This window comes from Triticum dicoccoides, chromosome 5A (assembly GCF_002162155.2).
Source record: "Triticum dicoccoides isolate Atlit2015 ecotype Zavitan chromosome 5A, WEW_v2.0, whole genome shotgun sequence".
Classification (NCBI taxonomy): Eukaryota; Viridiplantae; Streptophyta; class Magnoliopsida; order Poales; family Poaceae; genus Triticum; species Triticum dicoccoides.
Window position 1 is genome coordinate 235,472,321 of NC_041388.1, and position 25,803 is coordinate 235,498,123.

Below are 25,803 nucleotides of genomic sequence, written 5' to 3' on the forward strand. Positions count from 1 at the left end.
AGGTTCGGGCCCTCTTGATGGAGGTAATACCCTACATCCTGCTTGATTGTTCTTGATGATATGAGTATTACAAGAGGTTATCTACCACAAGATCAAAGAGCCTAAACTCTAAAATCTAGCCTATGGTATGATTGTATGTTGTCCTACGGACTAAAACCCTTCGGTTTATATAGACACCGGAGGGGGCTAGGGTTACACAAGGTCGGTTACAAAGGAGGAGATATACATATCCGTATTTCCTAGCTTGCCTTCCACGCCAAGTAGAGTCCCATCCGGACACGGGACGAAGTCTTCAATCTTGTATCTTCATAGTCCAACAGTCCGGCCAAAGGATACAGTCCGGCTGTCCGGAGACACCCTAATCCAAGAGTCCCTCGGTCTCCCCTTGCTACTTCAGTGGCCGGCATATGAACCAGAGGTGCGTCATCAACACTTGTAGGCCTTGCCACTGGGTGCTTTGGGGCGGACGATGACATGGCCCGTACGTCACAAAGTCAGGCCAACTGATCACAAGTTGATGCATCAGCCCGCGAGAGCTACTGTGGCAATGTGAGCGTCACTGGTTGAGGGGCGACAGTCGTTGCACTTGGCGGGGCTTTAGGAATCTCATCGATGAACTCTATTTCCTTTCGTGGTCACTGGATGTGATGTAACAATGTTTCTCCCAAGGTCCTTTGCACATTGAAGTCTCCTAGGACAATCTTCACGGCAAATTCATTGAATCCAGGCTTTACTTCAGTCACGTAGCACTTCACACAGCCCCGCTTCAATGGCACATTGTCCAAGAAGAGGCCATCTTTGATGAGGACATCAATACGATTGTTACACCCACAGCCCCTGCTACTATACATACTGGACCAATTACTAGAGCTTGCGCATGCCAATTAAATTATCAGGTACATTCGTTTCTTGGTAATGATTCTAATGTTCATGAGAATATGATGTTGCCTAAATTGGATACGTTTGTTTTGCTTACAAATGAAGGGCCTAGCTTGGAGAAGGATGAACATTGGAGCAAGTACAAGCATGGAGATGATGGCATGCGCAAGGGAAACAAGAACAGAGTTTCAAGTGATGATTTCGGGACTTTGAAGCCACCATAATGAGTGCATGAAGCCTTGGACGAAATATACAAGATGCCACTTCATAATTTTCGTCCAGAGGCTATTCTAGGTGCTGCGTCACCTTATTATTGGGCCAGGCCCATGTATTTTCGAAATACTTATGTATAGGCTGTTTTTAGAGTTGGTATGTGTGGGGAAACAAGAGTTAGAGTTGGTTTCGGACCCCTCCTCCAAGGGCCATGAAATTCCCCCCTCTTCCTCCATATATACAGCCCTTAGGGCGTCGTTTAGACTATGGGTTTTGTTTAGAGTAAAGTTTGCCATAGCTGCAACTTCGCGTACTTCGTTTGTGTTCAACGACCAAAAAAAGGGATCACAGAACCCCACCTTGATCAATAACTCTTTCCTCTTATATTCGCAATATCCAGATTGCAATCTTAGTTTCTTGCTTGTTCTTTGTTTGCCTGTAGGAAATAAACCTTTGTGGTCAGGTTGATCGTGCTCCGGTGTGGTCAATAACCTCTCGGAGTTGGTTTAGCGGTCGCTAAGGCGCGACGTCCTCACACGTTCATTGTTGAATCATCAAAGTCGACTTCCTCCAAAACGATAGCCACCATCTCATCGAAAGACGGGACACCTTAGCCTCTATCAAGTGGTATCAGATTTCCAGTTTGCTCGGTGAGATTTTACAGTTTTTCGTAGTTTAGGTCGAGTCTGTTCGTCATACCTATAGTCCATGAAAAAGCCAAAAAAACTTAGGGTAGGTCATCATATCTGAACCAATCTGAGCCTCTGCATAGTCTTTTTAGAGTTTTTCTTGGTTGAATTTGCGGTTGCATCGTCGTGTCGAGTTGCTGGTCTTAGCGTCTAGTCCCTTAGAGTTTCGAGTTCTGTTCACAGGTTGTCACGCCGCTGCCGCACCATCGTCATCATCATTACCATATACCACCACCCCACCATATACATCGCCGCTGCCATATACAACTACCAATCTGAGTCCACATATACCATCGCCATATACAACCACCAATTCGAGTCCACATATACCATCGCCATATACCACCACCAATCCGAGTCTAGATATACCATCGCCATATACAACCTCCAGTCTGAGTTCCACCAGATTCATCTCCACCACCAGTCCTAGTCCGAGTCCAGTATTTGTTGCTTTGTTGCTTTATAGGACATTCACGCATATCATATTTTATTGTCGTTCCTTTCGCGATCCTGGAAATTCGTTCCTTTCGTGACCCACGGAGAGAGTTGGGGATTTCACGTTTCTTATATTTGAAAATTTATGAAATATCCAAACAACGATCACTTTGTTTTAATTGTTTTTCTCTCTGAAAATATTTCATACTAAAATATATGAGAGGAGATAATATGACTTCTCCAAAATAAAAGGAATATTGGAGGAAAAATATGAAAATCAAATAAACAATTTTATTTGGATTTTATTGCTATTTTATTTGAATTAGAGATAATATGCATTTTCCAAAAATTGCATTTTAGGCCAAGAAAAGGTTCACTTTGTTCTAAATATTCTATTTAGACGGTGTAAATTTGTTTTGGTATTTTTAGATTTTTATTTTATTGGATTTTATTTCGGCGAAATCAGTTTTTTTTAAGTTGCTTCAGACCGACTGGGCCGAAAGCCCAGCCGGCCCACGCGGTACGTCACCCCGAGCCCGAGCGGGAGTCCGCCGCTCGTACGCCGCCGCGCCGTGGCTGACTCAGCCTCGCCCCGCCGCCTTGCCCCCTCCCCCACGCCACCACCTCCCCCTCCCCTCTTAAATACCACCGCTGCCGCCCCCTTGCCCCACATCGTCGCGCCGCCCTACAGCCGCACCGCCGCCGCCTTCTGCCGCCGCCACCACGCTACTCCACCGCCCTGCGCCACTCTGCCGCTGTGCCGCTTCACCACTGCCCCGTCTTGCCGGAGGCCCTGCCGGAGCCGCCGCTCGCCGGATCCGCCGCCGCCGGTCTTTTCCGGCTAAACGGTAGAACCGTTCGTTTTTTATAAAACCCTAGATTCATTTTTTTAGAATCGGTTCGGTTTTTCTTGGTTTTGTTGTTTAGCAGACATTCATCCGCACGTTCGATTTAACGAACGCTATTTGTCAGTTAGCCGCAGACAGCGAACGTTCGTTCGTTAGCCTGTTCGTCTCATTTTTTCCAAGGTTTTTCCGCGATTATTTTCGATCACTATTTCTGCCCTGATATTCATTTTAGTTTATGTTTTCACTCGTTTATCCAAATCAGGTGAAACAAGCGCCTAGATCTTCGTCTCGAAGCCCTCTTTTTTTTAACCAACTTGAACAAGATTTTGGTACTGTAAAATTTGACTTTAGTCCAGATTAGTAGACGAATCTTGTTTCTTTCGTAGTTTGAGTTTTGTTGCTCCATTTGATATGATTCTTTTTGCAAACTAGAGTTCTTCAGTTGAAATTTCTGGTTAGATCTTCTTATTTGAGCTTTACCCGTGCATCTTTGCTTGATTGCTTATGTATGTTATTGTTTGTTTGCTATAGAATTCCCAGAGTGCGAAGCATGCTACTACGAGTCACTAGGTTTTGCGGATCGTCAGCAAGGCAAGTAACACATTGATCATACTCTTTTCATACCCAGTTTTTATGCATTAGTTGCAAGCCCTCAAACACTGCATGATTAGGATGTTATTAACTTGTGGGTTTTGGGAAGTAGTTGATGACGTAGAACATATTTCCCTTTTGTTATCAAACCCTGGGAGTTACTACATTATGCTTATTTCCATGCTATGCTCGTAGACGTGGATTGGGTTTGAGTGTATCCATGACAGATGTGAGATTGTTAATTAATGGTTAACTTAAGGTGGCTACTTAAATAAACATCTGGGTGGATTGGTGGTGGGCTCCTGGAGAATCCAGTGTTGTCCTAGGATATCCCGGAGTACCTGTGTGATCAACCTATGGTTCACCACCCAGGCTCAAAGGGATCATAAGATTATTCATGCTAGAAACTTCCGTATGCAGCCACAAGCTAATATGGGCCCTAGCATAGTTGAGTAAGTTGCATGACCTCTTCCAGTGGTAGGCTAGAAGATGTAGGGGATGTAGGTTGGTATTGTCTACCCAGGGTTAGAGTTAATGTTTCTGAAAGACTATGTCTCGGTCATCCATCTCAAACACCATGTAGTGCGAGAAATCCAACGGAGGAGATCGAGTCTTGTGGGGAAAAGTGTGCAAACCTCTGTAGAGTGTTAAAACTAATCATGGTTAGCCGTGTCCCCGGTTATGGGCATCTTGAGTATCTGGTACTTGAATTATTGATTTGATCTCATCACTCTAAATTAATTTGTTGGGCTGATAATGAATACTTTAATTGGAGGAACCTTCTCAATGATGTTTCAACCCCCATGATAGTTAAATAAGATATATTCCTTTGTGGTAGGAAAAAATTGGCTTTTCGCAAAACAATATAGCCTTAGTGCCTCCACCAGCCATATATGCATTGTAGTGATAGCATTTATCTGTTCATTGCTCTACTGTGTTATATTGCCAGCATATTCCATGTGCTGACCCATTTCGGGCTGCAATGTATCATGTCGGAGACTTTTCAGACGAGGAGTAAGGTGCGCTAGGTTGATTGTCGTGCACTCATCTATGCCGTTGGAGTTGATGGACTCACTTTATCTTCCAGGTCTTCCGTTGTTATTTATCTAGATGGCCTTAAGCCATATTTATTACAATAAGTTCTCTTCTGAGACATTCGATGTAATAAGTGTGTGATTGCTACTCTGTTATAAATACTTTGAGTACTGTGTGTGTCAACTTTACCGATCCAGGGATGACACCGAACATAGAGATTTGACCGTCTGAGGTCGGATCGCTACAAGATGGTATTTGAGCACACGATGAATGTAGGACACGACGAGTATGATGAGCCATAGGTCACTCTTCTCTACTCATTTGTGACTCCTCTCCATTTTCTACTCTTTAGGATGGCGGACTCAAGGAACAAGTTTGCACAACCGCATGAAGACACGCCCTTTGGACGACTCTTGAAGGAAGTCACTAGGTATATGAACATCGGAATACCAAGCTTCAACAGGACCTACACCGCCACCTTACCAAAAGAGGAGCGATGGTTGATTCAAGTTCAAGTTCCAGGAAGGACATTCATGCCAGTCACGGAGCCCATAGAGTTTTCTTTTGATGCACCCACCTAGAGTCTAGGAAAGAGCATGGCAGCCCACATCGCCATGGGACGCATTGGCGAAGTTTATCACAAGGATCTTAAGGATACTATCTACCAAATATGTGGGCGCTGAGATGAGCAATGGGAGATAGTTAGCACCAGGAGGGATAGGTCTATTGCAGCATGCATCCAGGAGTTAAACCAGCACATTCGTCGGCAGGAGAACCAGATGTGCGCAAGCATGATAGATTCGAAGAAGGCGATGACTAGAATCATAGAGCTATAAGAGGAACTCAATTCTACATGCGATGGATATGAGGAGGAAATGACGATACTCGTGGAAATGAATGACAACCTGACAAGGAAGCTGGGAGTTTTTATGGGAGACCCCGCGCCAGGAGGAGAAGACGACGAACCCAAGGAAATTCGTTCTGAAGACTACATCATCAGCAATGACACCGACTCAGACCGCGACGATAGTGATGATGATTATAAAGACGAAGCTGGAGCGGATATCATGGAGTCTTCCACCGATCAAAATTTCTAGAATGACCACCATATGTTTAGTAGTATTCCTCCATGTATATAGTAGTAGTCCAAGCACTTTTCTAATGATAATTCTAGACCGATTGTATGCCCTTGCTTGAATTGATTTGGTGTGATATTATTTTGTTTGTCTCATGTGTATATGGGTAGGGCTTTCTCACTAGACCTCATTTCTATTCTAATCTCTCCCCTCTAAACCCATCAGATGCCTCCGAGACGTGACACTGGATTTGTCTTCCCACCTGAGATCACCCAGTTGATTCAGCAGCAGAATGCCTTGATGCAGATATTAGTCCATAACCAAGGAAACAACAACAACAACAACCCTCCGCCACCACCACTAGTTGATAACTTAGCCCATTTTCTTGTAGCCGCCGGTGTTTTCTTGTAGCACCGAGCCCATAGTTGCTGATGACTGGCTACGCAAGATTGGAAGGGAGTTGACCACCGCATGTTGCACAAATGCTGAGAAGGTGCATTTTGCCGCACACCAATTGGATGGACCAGCAGCTTCATGGTGGGAGAATTACACAGCCACTTTCCCTATAGCCAATGTCACTTGGGATCAGTTTCAGCAAGCATTCCGCAGAGCCCATGTATCAACTGGAGCTATGAGCATGAAAAAGCGTGACTTTCGCAACTTGCGCCAGGGAAATCGTATTGTGGCTCAGTAGGTAGATGAGTTTAGTAAGCTATCTCGTTATGCCCTTGATGATGTGGCCACAGACGCTGCAAAGCAGGAGAAGTTTATGGAAGGGCTGAATGATGAGATGAGCTTGCAGTTGATGGTGGCAACATTTAACAACTGTCAGGAGCTGGTAGATAAGGCTCTTATGATTGAAGGGAAGCAGCAGCAAATTGAGATCCGCAAGAGGAAGTATGGAGAAGGAAAGTACAATTCTGGAGCTTAGCAGAAGCCTCGTTTAACCCCAAACTTGGGAGGATTTACCCATAACCATGGAGGCCATACCCACAATGGAGGCAGTTCGCATAACCACAGTGGCCCCAAGAATGGAAACGGGAATGTAGCAGGCAGCAATCAGAACCACTCTAACCCAGCAACGCCCGCCAAGAAGGACCCGAGTCACATTACTTGTTTCAAGTGCGGGAAGACTAGACACTATGTCACTGAGTGCCCTGAAGCGAAGAATGGGAATGGCAATGGAAGCTCTAGGAAGAAGCCCAACCCTTCCAATAGGGGACAAGTGAACCACGTGAACGTGGATGGGGTTGAAGAACAACCATATGTAGTCATCGGTAAGTTTTTGGTTAACTCATTTACCGCTCTCGTTCTTTTCGGTACTGGTGCATCACATTCATACATTTCAAGGGGATTTGTGGACAAGTTTAAGTTACCCACCATAGCCCTTAGGACACCTTTGCTAGTGAGCTCACCCGGTAGAGAGTATATGGCCAGCTGATGGTGCGATCGGATAATCTTGACCATTGGTAGCCATGTTTTCCCCTCAGACCTTATAATTCTGGAGTCACAAGGATTGGATGTGATACTTGGAATGGATTGGTTATCAAAGTATGGAGGAAACATTGACTGTGCTAGTAGGTCAATTCTACTCACCACCCCGGAGGGAAAAAGGATTAAGTATGTATCCAGGCATAGTCCTAAGAGTACTCACGTAAATTCCCTCAGGGGAGTTGTTCAAGAAGAAGTGCCTATAGTGAAGGATTACCCGGATGTATTTCCAGAGGAATTACCAGGCATGCCACCAGATCATGATATTGATTTTTTGATAGAGTTGTTGCCAAGCACCGGACCGATATCGAAGAGACCATACCGGATGCCCGCGAATGATCTAGAGGAGATTAAGAAGCAGATCAAGGAGTTATTGGAGAAAGGTTACATTCTACGAAGTTCATCACCATGGGGAGCCCCAGTGCTCTTAGTTGAGAAGAAGGATAAATCTCTGAGAATGGTTGTTGATTATCGCGCATTGAATGAAGTGACGATAAAAGACAAGTACCCACTGCCGATGATCAATGATTTGTTTGATCGGCTGCAAGGAGCTAAAGTATTTTCCAATATCAATCTGCGATCAGGATAACACCAACTGAAGATTCGAGAATAGGATATACCTAAGACAACTTTCACCACACGGTACGGGTTATATGAGTATACGGTTATGTCATTTGGACTGACTAATGCCCCTGCCTATTTCATGAGTATGATGAACAAGGTGTTCAGGGAGTTCATGGATAAGTTTGTCGTGGTGTTCATTGATGATATCTTGGTATACTCGAAGAATGAAGAGGAACACAAGGAACATTTGTGTTTAGTTCTAGAGAAGCTCCGGGAACATCAGTTATGTGCCAAGTTCAGCAAATGTGAGTTTTGGTTGAATTAAGTTGTATTCCTTGGACATGTTATATTAGTAGAAGGTATAGCAGTAGACCCTACTATGGTTCAGTCAGTCACTGAGTGGTTGGCACCCACCTCAGTTGGAGAGATCCGCAGTTTTCTAGGACTCGCGGGATATTATCGGAGATTCATTGAGAGCCAATGGCAGAGCTGTTGAAGAAGGACACCAAGTTTAAATGGATGGATGAATGTGAGGCAAGTTTTCAGGAGTTGAAGAAACATTTGACTACAGCCCCAGAGCTAATTCTGCGAGATAAAGGTAAGGATTTCCAAGTGTATTGCGACGCGTCTAGCATAGGACTTGAAAGTGTACTTATGCAAGATGAAAGATTTGTTTCATATGCCTCACGACAACTTCGACCGCATGAGTTGAATTATGCCACGCATGATTTGGAGTTAGCAGCGGTAGTGCATGCACTCAAGACCTGGAGACATTTTCTTATTGGAAATCATTGTGATGTGTACATGGATCATAAGAGTTTGAAGTACATTTTCATACAAAAGGAGCTGAATCCCAGGCAGAGGAGATGGTTGGAGCTTATAAAGGATTATGATATGAAGCTGCACTATCATACAGGGAAGGCCAATGTCGTAGCAGACGCTTTGAGCCGAAAGAATTATGCTAATACCTAGGTAACAGGAGGTTTGCCAAAGGAGTTAGCCGACGATCTCAGGGAACTCAGTTTGGAGATTGTTCCTAGAGGTTTTGTTCCAGCGATGGAAGTTCAATCTACATTGTTGGGAAAGATTCGTGAAGCTTAGAAGGATGACAAGGAAATTGCTGAAATAAAGGAGAAGATGAGTGAAGGAAAAGCCAAAGGTTTTTGTGAGGACGAGCACGACACCTTGTGGTATGAGGACCGTGTTTATGTGCCCAATAATGCAGAGATCAGGAAGTTAATACTACAGGAGGCACATGACTCACCATACTTGATACACCCCGAAAACACCAAGATGATTTTGTATTTGAAGGAGCGTTTCTGGTGGACTGGTATGAAGAAAGATATTGCCGAGCATGTAGCCGTATGTGATGTATGTCAGAGAGTGAAGGCAGAACATCAGAAGCCAGCAGGATTACTGCAGCCTATGCCGATACCCTAATGTAAGCGGGACAAGCTTGGCATGGATTTTATCAATGGATTGCCCAGGACCCGAGCGGGATTGTAACATCCCAAATTTTCAATTTGGAATGTTATACATTAGATCATCAATGCATATCATATTTTATTTGCATTTTGGTTGATCCTAGAAATTCTACGCAACTCAATGACCCACGGAGAGAGTTGGGGATTTCGTTATTTTCATATTTGAGTCTTCTCAAATTTTGAGAATAGGATCATTTGATTTTATTTATTTTATCATCAATTATTTCTATTACAAAAATATGAGAGAGGGAATAAAATGAATTTCCCAAAATAAAGAAATATTGAGGATTTAATAATAAAATCAAATAGGATTTTATTCCGGAGTTTTTCGGTGTTTTATTTGAATTTGGGAAAAAAGTGCGTATTTCAAAATTGCATTTAGGTCCCAAATAAATGTTCACCTTGTGAGGCTTGATTTTAGAAGACCGTTTAGTATTTATTTTTATTTTTCTTCCGAGCGGAATAATTTAAAAAAAACCGACCTAACGGGCCGTGTCCGACTAGGACTCTGGCCCGGTTAGGCAATATAAGCCGGCCCAGCCCCCCGGGAGGAAACCCTAGTCGCCAGCCCCGCCCGCCCTCGATCCCAGCCGCCGCCGCCGCCCCGCTGCACCGCCCCGCTGACGCCGCGCCGCCCCGCCGACGCCGCCGCCGCGCCGCCCGACGGACGCCGTCGAGGTTCGCCGCCGCCTCGTTTTTCGTGCCGTCTTTAAAAAAACCGATCGGTTTTCGTTGGTTTTCGCCGGTTTATTAGTTTCGGTTTTTTTAAATAGATCGGTTTTCCGGTTTATTTTTTTTGCGAGCGTTCGTCATTTTCCTTTTTCTCGGATTAAATCTGTGATTTTTCTGATCGCGATTCCTGATCCGATTTTCGTTTTAGTATAACTTTTCGCTCGTTTATCGGAATCAGGCGATTCAAGCGCCTAGTGTTTCGTCTCGAAACCCTCTATCCGTTTAAGCAACTTAAACAAGATTTTGCTACTGTAAATTTTTCCCTAGATCCAGATTACTAGGACGAAGTTGTTTTCTTTCGCCGTTTGACTTTCGTTGCTTCGTTCGATTTGATTCTTTTTGCCAACCGGAGTTCTTAAGTTGAACCTTCTGGTTAGATCTCTTATTTGAGTTTTACCTGTGCATTAGATGAGTACTTATTGCATGCTCGTTTGTTTGTTTGCGATAGAGTGTTCGGAGTGCGCTGCCTGTTACTTCGAATCGCTAGGTTTCCCGGATCATCAGCAAGGCAAGTAACACTTTGATCATACCTTTTCTACTACCTAGTTTTATTGCATTAGATTAAACCTCTCACATTGCATGATTAGGATCTAATTGAATTGTGGGATGGGAAGTAGATGAGGTAGTACCTATTGCCAGTTTATTTTTCAAACCTTTGGGAGTTACTTCTACGTTTGCTTATCATGCCATGCTATGCTAGTAGACGTGGATTGGGTGAGTGAAATCCATGACAGATGTGAGATTGTTAATTAATGGTTTATCTAAGGTGGCAACTTAAACACACATCTGGGTGGATTGAGGCACCTGGGTATTCCAGGACTTGCCTGTTTTCTTTTGGACCGCCACCCAAGCTCAAAGGGATCATGAGACTATTCATACTAGAAACTTCCGTGTGCAACCACAAGCTATTATGGGCTCTAGCATAGTTGACTAAGTTGTGCGAACTCTTACAGTGGTAGACTAGCAGATGTAGGGGATGTAGGTGGTATGGTCTACCCGATAGTAAGGTGCTAGCGCTTCTGAAAGACTATGTCTCGGTCATCCGTCTTCTCAAACACCATGTAGTGCGAGAAACCAAACGGAGGCGATCGAGTCTTGTGGGGAAAAGTGCGCAAACCTCTACAAAGTGTAATAAACTAATCATGGTTAGTCGTGTCCCCGGTTATGGACATCTTGAGTATCTAGTACCTGGATTTTCATGTGAATCTCAACATGTTACTCTAAATTAATTTTGTTGGGTTATGTTTAATGACGATGCTTAATTGGGATTGAGAATGCTGTCAACCATTCTCAATGTTTAACAACTACCATGATAGTTAAATAAATTTATTCCTTTGAAGTAGGGAAAAATTGGCTTTACGCAAAAACTGTAACCATAGGGCTTTCCACCAGCCAAATATGCATATAGTATAGCTGTTTCATTCCATTACTCTCTATGTGTTACATATCCAGCATATTCCATGTGCTGACCCGTTTTGGGCTGCAACGTTAATGTTGCAGACTTTTTAGACAATCATTAAGGAGTTTTTAGGTCGTGGTTCTATACTCAGTGATGCCGTTGGAGTTGATGGACTCACTTATCTTCCAAGCCTTCCGCTGTTATCGTTATTAGATGGCCTTAAGCCATATTTATTGTAATAAGTTCTCTTTTGAGACACTCGATGTAATAAGTGTGTGATTGCTACTCTTCTATAAATCCTCCGAGTACTGTGTGGTGTCAGCATTACTGATCCAGGGATGACACTGGAGCACAGAGATCAGACTGTTTGAGGTCTGGTCGCTACAGAGATGGTATCAGAGCACACGCTGACTGTAGGACACGACCACTAAGCTAAAAGACCTAGATCACTTTTCACTCTCTTCTTTTCTGACTTCTCATCTTTTCTACTCTTTAGGATGGCGGATGCAAGGAACAAGTTCACACAACCGGATGAAGATACACCCTTTGGACGACACTTGAAGGAAGTCACTAGATACCTGAACATAGGAGTACCAAGCTTCACGAGAACCTACAACGCCACTTTACCTAAAGAAGAGCGCTGGATGATTCAAGTTCAAGTTCCAGGAAGAACGTTCATGGCAGTCACTGAGCCCATAGAGTTTTCATTTGACGCGCCAACTTGGAGTCTAGGAAAGAGCATGGCATCTCACATCGCCATGGGACGCATTGGAGAAGTCTACCACAAGGATCTCAAGGATACTATCTACCAGATTTGTGGGCGCCAAGATGAACACTGGGAGATGATCAGCACTAGGAAGGATAGATCAATTGCAGCTTTTATCCAGGAATTAAACTAGCACATTCAACGCCAGGAGAACCAGATGTGTGCCGACATGATAGATCTGAAGAAGGCTAAGACTAGAATCAAGGAACTGGAGGAAGAACTCAAGGCTACACGTGAAGATTATGAAGACGAAATTGAAGTATTGGTGGAGAAGAATGACGACCTGGTCAAGAAGATTGGAATATTTATGGGAGGCCCGACACCAGTAGATGAAGACGAAGAACCCAAGGAGATTAGCCCAAAGACTACATCATCATCGACGGCACCGACTCGGAACCAGAGAGTAGCGATGATGACTATGTTGATGAAGCTGGAGCAGATATCATGAAGTCTGCAACCAAAGAATATTTCTAGTAGACCACCTCATCAGTAGTAGTAGTCCACCATGTAAATATAGTAGTCCGAGCACTTTTGCGATAGATAGATCGATTGTATGCCCTAGTTTGATTGATTGAAGTGAATTGTTTGCTTTTGCCTCATGTGCATATGGTAGTGTTTTCTCTTTAGACCCCCTCTATTCTTATATCTCATCTTTAATAAACCCACAGATGCCTCCGAGACGTGACCTCGGGTTGCTTTCCCACCGGAGCTCACCCAGTTGATCCAGCAGCAGAACACATTGATGCAGTTGCTAGTCCAGAATCAGAATCAGGGGAACAACAACAACAACAACCCACCACCACCACCACCACCTGTTGACCACTTAGCCCGTTTCCTTAGGCTGAATCCGCCGGTGTTTTCCAGTCGCACCGAGCCGATAGTAGCAGATGATTGGCTCCGCAAGACAGCTAGGGAGTTGACCACAGCAGGATGCACAGATGCGGAGAAGGTGAAGTTTGCCGCACATCAGTTAGAAGGACCCGCAGCATCATGGTGGGAGAATTTCACAGCCACCTTCCCAGTCGACACTGTCACATGGGACCAGTTTCAGCAGGCTTTCCGTACTGCCCATGTTTCAGCAGGAGCTATGGCCATGAAGAAGCGTGAGTTTCGTAACTTGCACCAAGGAGGACGGACAGTTGGCCAGTATGTGGAGGAATTTAGTAAGTTAGCATGTTATGCCCCAGATGACGTCACTACGGATGCAACTAAGCAAGAGAAGTTTCTGGAAGGACTGAATGATGAGTTGAGCATGCAGTTGATGGTAGCCACCTTCAACAACTACCAGGAGTTGGTAGATCGTGCTCTTATGATTGATTCGAAGCAGCATCAAATTGAAAATCGCAAGAGGAAATATGGACAAGGAAAGTACAATTCAGGAGCTCAGCAGAAGCCATGTTTTACCCCTAGACCGGGAGGACATTTTCAGCATACCCATGGAGGAGTTAGCTCGCACAATCACAATGGCACAAAAAATTGTAATGGCAATGGAGGAAGCAACGGCCAGAACTGCACCAAGCCCTCAACCCCAGCCAAGAAGGACTTGAGCCAAGTCACTTGCTATAAGTGTTCGAAGACCGGACATTATGCCAATGAATGTCCTGAAGGCCAAAATGGCAATGGAAGTTCTGGGAAGAAGCCGAACCCTTTCTACAGGGGACAGGTGAACCACGTTAGCATGGAGGAGGTTGAAGCTCATCCCAATGCAGTAATAGGTAAGTTTTTGGTTAAGTCATTTACTGCACTCGTTCTTTTTGATACTGGTGCATCGCATTCATACATCTCAAGGGGATTTGTGGATAAGTATAACCTACCAACCCAAGCCCTTAGGTCACCCATGTTAGTAACCTCGCCCCGAGCAAAGTATGTGGCTAGTCTATGGTGTAATCGGTTACCATTAAGGATTGGTAACTATGTTTTTCCCTCAGACCTAATAGTATTGGAATCTCAAGGATTGGATGTGATATTAGGCATGGATTGGTTATCAAAGTATGAAGGGAATATTGAATGTGCTAGTAAGTCAATTTGGCTTACCACCCTAGAAGGGAGAAGGATCAAGTATGTATCCCAACATGTGCCAAAGAGGACCCAGGTAAATTGCCTAACAGGAGTTGTGCAGGAGGAAGTACCAGTGGTAAGGGATTTCCCTGATGTATTTCCAGAAGAGTTGCCAGTCATGCCACCGGATAGAGATATTGAGTTCTTGATTGAGCTATTGCCAGGCACAGGGCCAATATCAAAGAGACCATATAGGATGCCAGCAAAGGATTTGGTGGAAATTAAGAAGGAGATTAAGGAGTTACTGGATAAGGGATATATCCGCCCAAGTTCTTCGCCTTGGGGATCGCCAGTACTTCTAGTGGAGAAGAAGGATGGATCGTTAAGGATGGTTGTTGATTATCGAGGATTGAATGAAGTAACGATCAAGAACAAGTACCCATTACCAATGATCAATGATCTGTTTGATCGATTGCAAGGAGATAAGGTATTTTTCAAGATCGATCTGCGATCAGGATACCACCAGTTGAAGATTCGAGAACGGGATATTCCGAAGACAGCTTTTACCACCAGGTATGGGTTGTATGAGTATACCGTTATGTCATTTGGTCTGACTAACGCACCTGCCTATTTTATGAACATGATGAACAAAGTGTTTATGGAGTTTTTGGATAAGTTCGTAGTAGTGTTCATTGATGATATCCTAGTTTATTCGAAGAATGAAGAGGAGCATAAGGAGCATTTGCGTTTGGTACTTGGAAAGCTCAGAGAACATCAATTATATGCCAAGTTTAGCAAATGTGAGTTTTGGTTGAAGGAAGTAGGATTCCTCGGACATGTTATATCTGGTGAAGGTATAGCAGTAGATCCCGCTAAAGTTGAAACCGTGACCAAGTGGGAAGCCCCAACAACAGTTGGAGAGATCCGGAGTTTTCTTGGACTCGCAGGATACTACCGGAGATTTATTGAGAATTTCTCAAAGATTGCGAAGCCTATGACAGAGTTATTAAAGAAGGATACCAAGTTCATATGGACAGAGGAGTGTGAGGCTAGTTTCCAGGAGTTGAAGAAACATTTGGTTACCTCACCAGTGTTGATTTTGCCAGACCAGACCAAAGATTATGAGGTGTACTGCGACGCTTCACGTCGAGGACTTGGAGCAGTGCTTATGCAGGAAGGGAGAGTTGTTTCATATGCCTCAAGAAAACTGAAGCCCCATGAGTTGAATTATGCTACGCATGATTTGGAGTTAGCAGCCATAGTGCATGGTTTGAAAACATGGAGACATTTTCTCATTGGAAATCATTGTGAGGTGTACACGGATCATAAGAGTTTGAAGTACATTTTCACCCAGAAGGAGTTGAATCTCAGACAAAGGAGATGGTTGGAGCTTATCAAGGATTATAATATGAAATTTCATTATCACCCCGGAAAGGCTAATGTAGTAGCTGACGCATTAAGCCGTAAGAGCCATGTCAATATGTTAATGATAGGAGAAATACCCAAGGAGTTAGCAGAAAATCTTCATGAACTATGTTTGGAAATAGTTCCGAGAGGCTATGTAGCAGCATTGGAGATTCAGTCAACTTTGATGGATAGAATCAGAGAAGCTCAGAAAGCTGACAAAGAGATTGCCGATATAAAGGAGCAACTAAGAAAAGGAAAAGCTAAAGGATTTCGTGAGGATGAGCACGACACCCTATGGTTTGAAGACCGCGTTTATGTCCCAATGACCCGGAGATCAGGAAGTTGATTTTGCAAGAGGCACACGATTCACCATATTCAATTCATCCAGGAAATACCAAGATCTATCTGGATTTGAAGGATATTTTCTGGTGGACCGGAATGAAGAAGGATATAGCAGAGTATGTAGCCGTTTGTGATGTATGTCAGAGAGTAAAGGAAGAGCATCAGAAGTCAGCAGGATTGTTACAACCATTGCCGATAACCGAATGGAAGTGGGATAAGCTAGGGATGGATTTTATCACGGGATTGCCCAGGACTCGTTCAGGCTATGACTCAATTTGGGTTGTAGATGATCGATTGACGAAAGTAGCTCATTTCATCCCAGTAAAGACCACTTACACCATTGCTATGTTGGCAAAGATATACATGACTAGGATCGTATGTCTCCATGGAGTTCCAAGGAGTATCGTATCAGATAGAGGAACACAGTTTACCTCAAAGTTCTGGAAGCAGTTGCACGAAACTTTGGGTACCAGGCTAGAATTCAGTACAGCTTTTCATCCACAGACAGATGGATAGACCGAGAGGGCAAATCAGATTTTGGAGGGTATGCTGAGAGCTTGTGCGCTAGATTATGGATCTAGTTGGGACGACAATTTGCCATATGCAGAGTTCTCTTACAACAACAGTTACCAAACCAGTTTAAAGATGGCCCCTTTCGAAGCCTTGTACGGAAGGAGGTGTAGGACACCGTTGTCATGGGACGAAGTTGGAGACCGCCAGTTGTTTGGACCTGACTTGATTAAGGAGTCTGAACAGAAGGTGAAATTGATTCGCGATAGGCTCAAGGTAGCCCAGTCCAGACAGAAAAGTTATGCAGATTCTAAACGCAAGGAGACAGTTTACGAAGTTGGAGATAGAGCTTATCTTCGAGTATCTCCACTTGATAGAGGCTAAGGTGTCCCGATGTTTCGATGAGATGGTGGCTATCGTTTTCTGTGGGAGTCGACCTTGACAATCCGACTACGAACGTGCGAGACGTCGCGCCTTAGCAATCGCTAAACCAACTTCCGAGGGTTATTGACCACGCCGGAGCACGATCAACCTGACCACGAGGGTCTGTTTCCTGCGAGCAAACGAAGAACAAGCAAGAAACTGAGATTGCAATCGGGATATTGCGAATATAAGATGAAAGCTTTATTGATCAAGGTGGGGTTCTGTGACGTCTTGGTCTGGTCGTTGGACACAAACGAAGTACGCGAAGTTGCAGCTATGGCGAACTTTTAATCTAAACAAAACCCAAAGTCTAAACGACGCCCTAAGGGCTGTATATATGGAGGAAGAGGGGGGAATTTCGTGGCCCTTGAGGGTGGGGTCCGAAACCAACCCTAACTCTTGTTTCCCCACACATACGGACTCTAAAAATAGCCTATACTTAAGTATTTTGAAATTACATGGGCCTGGCCCATTAATAAGGTGACGCAGCACCTAGAATAGCCTATGGACGAATATTATGAAGTGGCATCTTGTATATTTCGTCCAAGGCTTCATGCAGTCCTTATGGCGGCTTCAAAGTCCTGAAATCATCACTTGTAACTCCGTTCTTGATCCCCTTGCGCATGCCATCAACTCCATGCGTGTTCTTGCTCCAATGTTCATCCTTCTCCAAGCTAGGCCCTTCATTTGTAAACAAAACAAATGTATCCAATTTAGGCAGCATCATGATCTCATGAACATTAGAATCTTTACCAAGAAATGAAAGTACCTGGTAATTTAATTTGCGTGCGCGAGCTCTAGTAAGTGGTCCAGTATATGTAACAGTAGGGGCTGCGGGGGTAACAATGGTATTGATGTCCTCATCATCCTCCCCTTCTTGAAATGAAGTCGTCCTCGACGGAAGCGCATCTTCCTCACCCAAATAAGGCTTCAAATCTGCAATGTTAAAAGTGGGACTAACCCCAAAATCTATAGGTAGCTCAAGTTTATATGCATTATCATTTATTTTCTCTAACACCTTAAAAGGACCATCAGCACGTGGCATTAGCTTTGATTTGCGCAGATTAGGAAATCTATCTTTACGCAAATGTAACCAAACAAGGTCTCCAGGCGCAAACACAACATGTTTTCTACCCTTATCTCTAGCAAGTTTATATTTAGCATTCATACGCTCAATGTTTTCCTTAGTTAACTCATGCATTTTTAAAATCAATTCAGAACGTTCTTTAGCATCAAAATTAACCTTCTCTGAAGATGGAAGAGGCAACAAATCAATTGGTGCACGAGGTAGGAAACCATACACAATTTCAAAAGGGCACATCTTAGTAGTAGAATGCAATGAACGATTATAAGCAAATTCAATATGAGGCAAGCATTCTTCCCACATTTTCTTGTTATTCTTCAAAACAGCCCTAAGCATAGTAGACAATGTTCTATTGACTACTTCAGTTTGTCCATCAGTTTGGGGGTGACAAGTAGTACTAAAAAGCAGCTTAGTCCCCAACTTAGCCCATAAACATCTCCAAAAGTGGCTAAGAAATTTAGTATCACGATCTGAAACAATAGTATTTGGCACACCATGTAAGCGAATAATTTCACGAAAGAACAAATCGGCAATATTAACAGCATCATCGCTTTTATGACATGGTATAAACTGTGCCATTTTCGAGAACCTATCCACGACAACAAATATGCTATCCCTCCCCTTCTTTGTTCGAGGTAAACCTAAAACAAAGTCCATAGATATATCCTCCCAAGGAACACTAGGTACAGGCAAAGGCATATATAAACCATGAGGATTGAGTCGGGACTTAGCTCTTTGACATGTAGTGCAGCGAGCAACAAAACGCTCAACATCATGTCTCATCTTTGGCCAAAAGAAATGTGTAGCAAGTATATCCTCCGTCTTCTTGACGCCAAAGTGTCCCATTAATCCTCCTCCATGCGCCTCCTGCAACAACAAAAGACGAACGGAGCTAGCTGGAATGCATAGCTTGTTAGCACGAAACACAAATCCATCGTTAAGTACGAACTTGTTCCAAGTTCTCCCTTCCTTACAATTCTGCAATACATCTTTAAATTCAACATCGTGAACATATTGATCTTTGATGGTCTCCAAACCAAATATTTTAAAGTCAAGTTGTGAAAGCATAGTATAACGACGAGACAAGGCATCAGCAATAACATTTTCTTTACCCTTCTTGTGTTTAATGACATAAGGGAAAGTCTCAATGAATTCAACCCATTTAGCATGTCTACGGTTCAGTTTTGCTTGACTTTTAATGTGTTTCAAAGATTCATGATCAGAATGTATAACAAATTCCTTGGGCCATAAATAATGTTGCCATGTTTCTAAGGTCCGAACAAGAGCATATAATTCTTTATCATAAGTAGAATAGTTCAGACTAGGCCCACTCAATTTTTCAGAAAAGTATGCAACATGTTTTCCATCTTGTAATAACACACCTCCTAATCCAATTCCACTAGCATCACATTCAATCTCAAAAGTCTTATTGAAATTAGGAAGTTGGAGTAAAGGAGCATGTGTCAACTTATCTTTCAATACCGTGAAGGCTTCTTCCTGTGCGGTACCCCAAACAAAAGGCACATCCTTCTTTGTAAGCTCGTTGAGGGGTGCAGCAATGGTGCTGAAATCTCTCACAAAACGCCTATAGAAACCAGCAAGGCCATGGAAACTCCTCACTTGTGTGACCGTTTTGGGCTGCGGCCAACTCTCAATAGCTTCAATCTTGGCTTTATCAACTTCAATTCACTGTGGAGTAACAACATAGCCAAGAAAAGATACTCGGTCGGTGCAAAAGGTGCACTCTCCAAGGTTTCCAAACAAACGTGCATCACGTAGAGCAATAAAAACATCACGTAAATGTTCCAAATGTTCCTCCAAAGATTTGCTATAAATCAATGTGTCATCAAAGTAAACTACCACAAATCGTCCAATGAAAGCACGTAAAACTTCGTTCATTAACCGCATGAAAGTACTAGGTGCATTAGTTAACCCAAAAGGCATGACTAACCACTCATATAATCCAAACTTAGTTTTAAATGTTGTTTTCCATTCATCACCCAATTTCATACGAATTTGATGGTATCCACTATGCAAATCAACTTTGGAGAATATTGTAGAGCCACTCAATTCATCAAGCATATCATCTAGCCTAGGAATAGGATGACGATAACGAATAGTAATATTATTAATGCCTCTACAATCAACGCACATACGCGATGTACCATCCTTTTTCGGCACTAAAATGATAGGAACAGCACAAGGACTAAGGGATTCGCGTATATAACCTTTGTCGACCAGTTCTTGTACTTGACGCATAATCTCCTTCGTCTCCTCTGGATTGGTACGGTATGGTGCAATGTTGGGTAGCGAAGCACCGGGAATTAAGTCAATTTGATGCTCAATCCCTCGAATAGGTGGTAATCTCGGTGGCACGTCTTGTGGAAAGACGTCAGCGAACTCCTGCAAAATGTTAGTGACAGCAGGGGGCAAAGAGGAAGGCACGTCCTCGAATGAAAATAATGCCTCTTTGCACACAAAAGCATAGCAAACAGATTTGCTAAAATCTAGCTCATCAATATCAGATTTGGTGGCAAGTAAACATGCACTTTTCAATTTAATTTCAGAAACAACAGTAGATGGTTTATTATTAGGCTTCATTTGGTGCTCAAATTCTTTTGCCACAATGTGATTTTCACTCTTATTTGTCTCCTGTTTTGCTTTATTAGCTCTATTAATATCATCTTTCAAAATGGAATCAGGAGTCATAGGAAGCAAAGTAATATTTTTATCGTTATGAACAAGAGTATACTGATTGTTTCTACCATGGTGTACAGAATTTTTATCAAATTGCCATGGTCTACCGAGTAATAAGGAACATGCTTGCATAGGTACCACATCACAATCAACATAATCAGCATATGTAGAGATACTAAAATGCACACGAACAGTACGTGTTACCTTAACCTTGCCGCCGTTGTTGAACCATTGGATGTAGTAAGGATGTGGATGTGGTCTTGTGGTGAGAGATAGCTTCTCCACCATCTCCATGCTAGCCAAGTTATTGCAGCTCCCTCCATCTATGATCACGCGAACAGAACGTTCCTTCACAACTCCCTTTGTATGGAACAAATTATGCCTCTGATTTTGCTCAGCTTGTGTAACCTGCACACTCAAAACACGTTGAGCAACTAAACATTCATACCTGTCAGCATCTTCAGGAGCCATGTATTGCGTCTCATGATCAGAATCGTCTCCACCGTGTTCTTCACGTGTAATAAGAGCCAAAGTCTCCTCATCATAGTCACTAGCGGACTCATACCCACCATCCTCAGTAACAATCATCACACGCTTAGATGGGCATTCTCTCGCATAATGACCTCCACCCTTGCAACGTCGACAAATAATATCATGTGTTTGCCCTGTTGATGCCATGGATGAAGAAGAGCTCTTTGCAGGCCCAGAAGGTGTGCTCTTGGCAGATAGTGGTGATTGTGCCTGCTTTATTGTATCAAGGTTGGAGGTGGCAGCTGACGGAGGCGCCGGTGTAGCAGAACGTGTGGAAGTAGATGATGCACGTGGTGTCCATGATGAAGGTCGACCTGCAGAAAAGTTAGTCCGCGCCAATGCCTGTCGATCCTGCACTTCACGTTCAGCTTTACAAGCAAGATGGAATAAACGAGTGATATTAGTATACTCCTTATACTCTAGAATCGTCTGCATCTCTCTATTTAATCCACCCATAAAACGTGCAAGCATAGCTTCATTCTCCTCAACAATACCACATCTAATCATGCCAGTTTGTAATTCCTGATAATATTCTTCTACAGAATTTTTTCCCTGTCTTAAGCGCTGCAATTTTTGAAGTAATTCACGTTGATAATATGGTGGAACCCAACGAGTACGCATAGCAGTTCTCAAAGCAGCCCAAGTAGCCGGAATAGGATATAATCTACAATGCTCAGACCACCAAACACATGCAAAACTAGTGAATGCACAAACAGCAGCAGGAACACGTCTCTCCTCGGGATATTGTAAACATGTAAATCGTTGTTCAGTTTCTAACTCCCAAGTAAGATATATATCAGGAACATATCTACCCTCAAATGGTGGAATATTCAATTTTAGTTTAGGGAGATGGTCATGATCTCGTACCTGAGGGTGAGCCCTACCATTGCCATTATTTGCATGTGGACGACCTGGTGGTTGCTGTGCTGGTGGTGGCACATAGTTCTGATTTTGATCAACCTCATCCTCATAATCTCCCACATAATCATCCTCCTCCACATCGGCAATAGGAGCCACAGAAGTATCAACAGCAGCACCAGCAGTTTAGCCCGACTGAAGAGGGACACGGCTCGCTCGGCGGAGGGCTGTTTCCCAACGTGGAGGTAGTCGATGTTGTTGCTGTTGTTGTAGAGGTGCGGCAGGAGCAGCCGGTGGTGGTGGTGGAAAACGCGAAAGCAATTCAGCAAACTTGTTATCGAGCTTTGTTTCAAACGTCTTCTCCATGCCATCTATCTTCTCCATGGCCTCTTCAAATCTGTTTATCACATCTTGCACCTGTCCACTCATCATTTGCTAAAACGTATCATGAAGCTCCTTGTTCGTCAAGTTATCCCAGTCAGTCTCGTCGGCTTGTGATCCTGGCATGGTTAGCAGCAATAGAAACACACAAGAATATGATCCTACAGACTACTAACAAGTGGTGGTGGTGGCGGGTGTCACAAATCCGTCAAGCAAATCTCAAATTCTTACCAGTTCTTACCCAGCAGCAGGCGGTGATCGGCAACCGTTGTAGTCAAAACTCTCAAAAGCTTGGATAGAGTGATTGCCAGGGAGAGTCAAACGCACGACGTAGATGTATGTGGAGCTGGGAAGGCTTATAGTATGGTAGCAAAAAGGGTCAGCAATAATCAATTCAGAGATGCAAAGTTGAATAAACGCTCAATGACGGTACTGTGCTGGTCCTAGGCTAGACCGTGCTAGAGACGCGAGCCTAGAACACTAACAAAATCACGGCGCTGCACGTAAATAAGGGAAAAGCACACTCTTTTTTTCGCTCTTTATTTTTTTTGCGCTCCTTTTTTTTGCACTCCTCTTTTTTTTGCGAGAAATCACTATAATGGCGAGTGTCTCAAAACTCTTCCCTCGTCAAACTGATAGGATGGGCACGAAAAAAAAATTCACTTTTTTTTTTACGAAAATCAGGGCAGCGACGACGAAAAAGTGCGACAAAAAATCACTATGATGGCACGTGGCTCAAAAGACTCAGAAAAGCCTAAAAATAGGATAGGGAAAAAAAATTGCCCGTGAAAATTTTGGCCTAAAAACCGCCCGGGGGTCTCCAGACTCTTTTTTTCGAGACCTACGTAGGCAAGGAAACACGAATCAGAATTTAGATTGATCTCAAGAACAAACCTAATATGAGAAGAACTCGGATTGGTGGTGGATATATGGTTGTGGTATATGGCAGCGGTGGTGGTATATGGTAGCGGTGGTGGTATATGGATACAGATTGGTGGTGGTAGATGGATACGGATTGGTGGTGGTATATGGATATGGATTCAGAGCGGTGGCGGATAACCAAAAGTGGTAGATGGGCGATGATGATGGTGCGGCGGCGGCGTGACAACTTATGACCAGAACTCGAAACTCTAAAAGACTAGACTCTAAGACCAGCAACTTGACACGACGATGCAACCGCAAATTCAACAAAGCAAAAACCCTAAAAAGATTATGCAAAGGCTCAGATTGGTTCGGATATGATGAACTAACCGTAATTTTTTTTCTGGCTTTTTCGTGGACTGTAGGTATGAAGAACAGACTCGATCTAATCTACGAAAAACTGTAAAATCTCACTGAGCAACCTGGAAATCTGATACCACTTGATAGAGGCTAAGGTGTCCCGATGTTTCGATAAGATGGTGGCTATCGTTTTCTGTGGGAGTCGACCTTGACGATCCGACTACGAACGTGCGAGACGTCGCGCCTTAGCAATCGCTAAACCAACTTCCGAGGGTTATTGACCACGCCGGAGCATGATCAACCTGACCACGAGGGTCTGTTTCCTGCGAGCAAACGAAGAACAAGCAAGAAATTGAGATTGCAATCGGGATATTGCGAATATAAGATGAAAGCTTTATTGATCAAGGTGGGGTTCTGTGACGTCTTGGTCTGGTCGTTGGACACAAACGAAGTACGCGAAGTTGCAGCTATGGCGAACTTTTAATCTAAACAAAACCCAAAGTCTAAACGAAGCCCTAAGGGCTGTATATATGGAGGAAGAGGGGGGAATTTCGTGGCCCTTGAGGGTGGGGTCCGAAACCAACCCTAACTCTTGTTTCCCCACACATACGGACTCTAAAAATAGCATATACTTAAGTATTTTGAAATTACATGGGCCTGGCCCATTAATAAGGTGACGCAGCACCTAGAATAGCCTATGGACGAATATTATGAAGTGGCATCTTGTATATTTCGTCCAAGGCTTCATGCACTCCTTATGGCAGCTTCAAAGTCCTGAAATCATCACTTGTAAGTCCGTTCTTGATCCCCTTTCGCATGCCATCAACTCCATGCGTGTTCTTGCTCCAATGTTCATCCTTCTCCAAGCTAGGCCCTTCATTTGTAAGCAAAACAAATGTATCCAATTTAGGCAGCATCATAATCTCATGAACATTAGAATCATTACCAAGAAACGGAAGTACCTGGTAATTTAATTGGCGTGCGCGAGCTCTAGTAATTTGTCCAGTATATGTAACAGTAGGGGCTATGGGTGTAACACTGGTATTGATGTCCTCATCACCACTTCGGGGAACAAAGCATTTTGGAGTTAAAGGGAAGTTAGCACCACGATTTGTAGGACCATATCGAGTTTTGGAACGTCTGGGGGAAGTGGCCTACAAGCTAGAATTGCCCGAAGGATTGTCAGGAGTTCATGATGTGTTCCACGTTTCTCAGCTGAAGAAGTGTCACGCGGAGATGGCTGACATACCGTTGAGAGATACAGTGCCTTTGTAAACTATTCAGTTGGATAACGATTTGACCTACGAGGAGAAGCTAGTCAAGATTCTCGAGTTTGCCAACCGAGTTACTCGCAGCAAGGTTATCAAGTTTTGCAAAGTTCAGTGGAGCCACCACTCAGAGGATGAAGCCACCTGGGAGCGAGAGGAAGATTTGTTCAAGGACCACCCTCAACTATTTTCTAGCCAACCCGAATCTCGAGGGCGAGATTCATCTTATGGGGGGTAGGTTTGTAACATCCCAAATTTTCAATTTGGAATGTTATACATTAGATCATCAATGCATATCATATTTTATTTGCATTTTGGTTGATCCTAGAAATTCTACGCAACTCAATGACCCACGGAGAGAGTTGGGGATTTCGTTATTTTCATATTTGAGTCTTCTCAAATTTTGAGAATAGGATCATTTGATTTTATTTATTTTATCATCAATTATTTCTATTACAAAAATATGAGAGAGGGAATAAAATGACTTTCCCAAAATAAAGAAATATTGAGGATTTAATAGTAAAATCAAATAGGATTTTATTCCGGAGTTTTTTGGTGTTTTATTTGAATTTGGGAAAAAAGTGCATTTTTCAAAATTGCATTTAGGTCCCAAATAAATGTTCACCTTGTGAGGCTTGATTTCAGAAGCCCGTGAAAATATATTTCGGATTTTTTGGAGTCCGTTTAGTATTTCTTTTTATTTTTCTTCTGAGCGGAATAATTAAAAAAACGAACCGACCTAACGGGCCGTGTCCGGCTAGGACTCTGGCCCGGCTTGGCAATATAAGCCGGCCCAGCCCCCCCGGGAGGAAACCCTAGCCGCCAGCCCCGCCCGCCCTCGATCCCAGCCGCCGCCGCCGCCGCCCCGCCGTGCCGCCCCG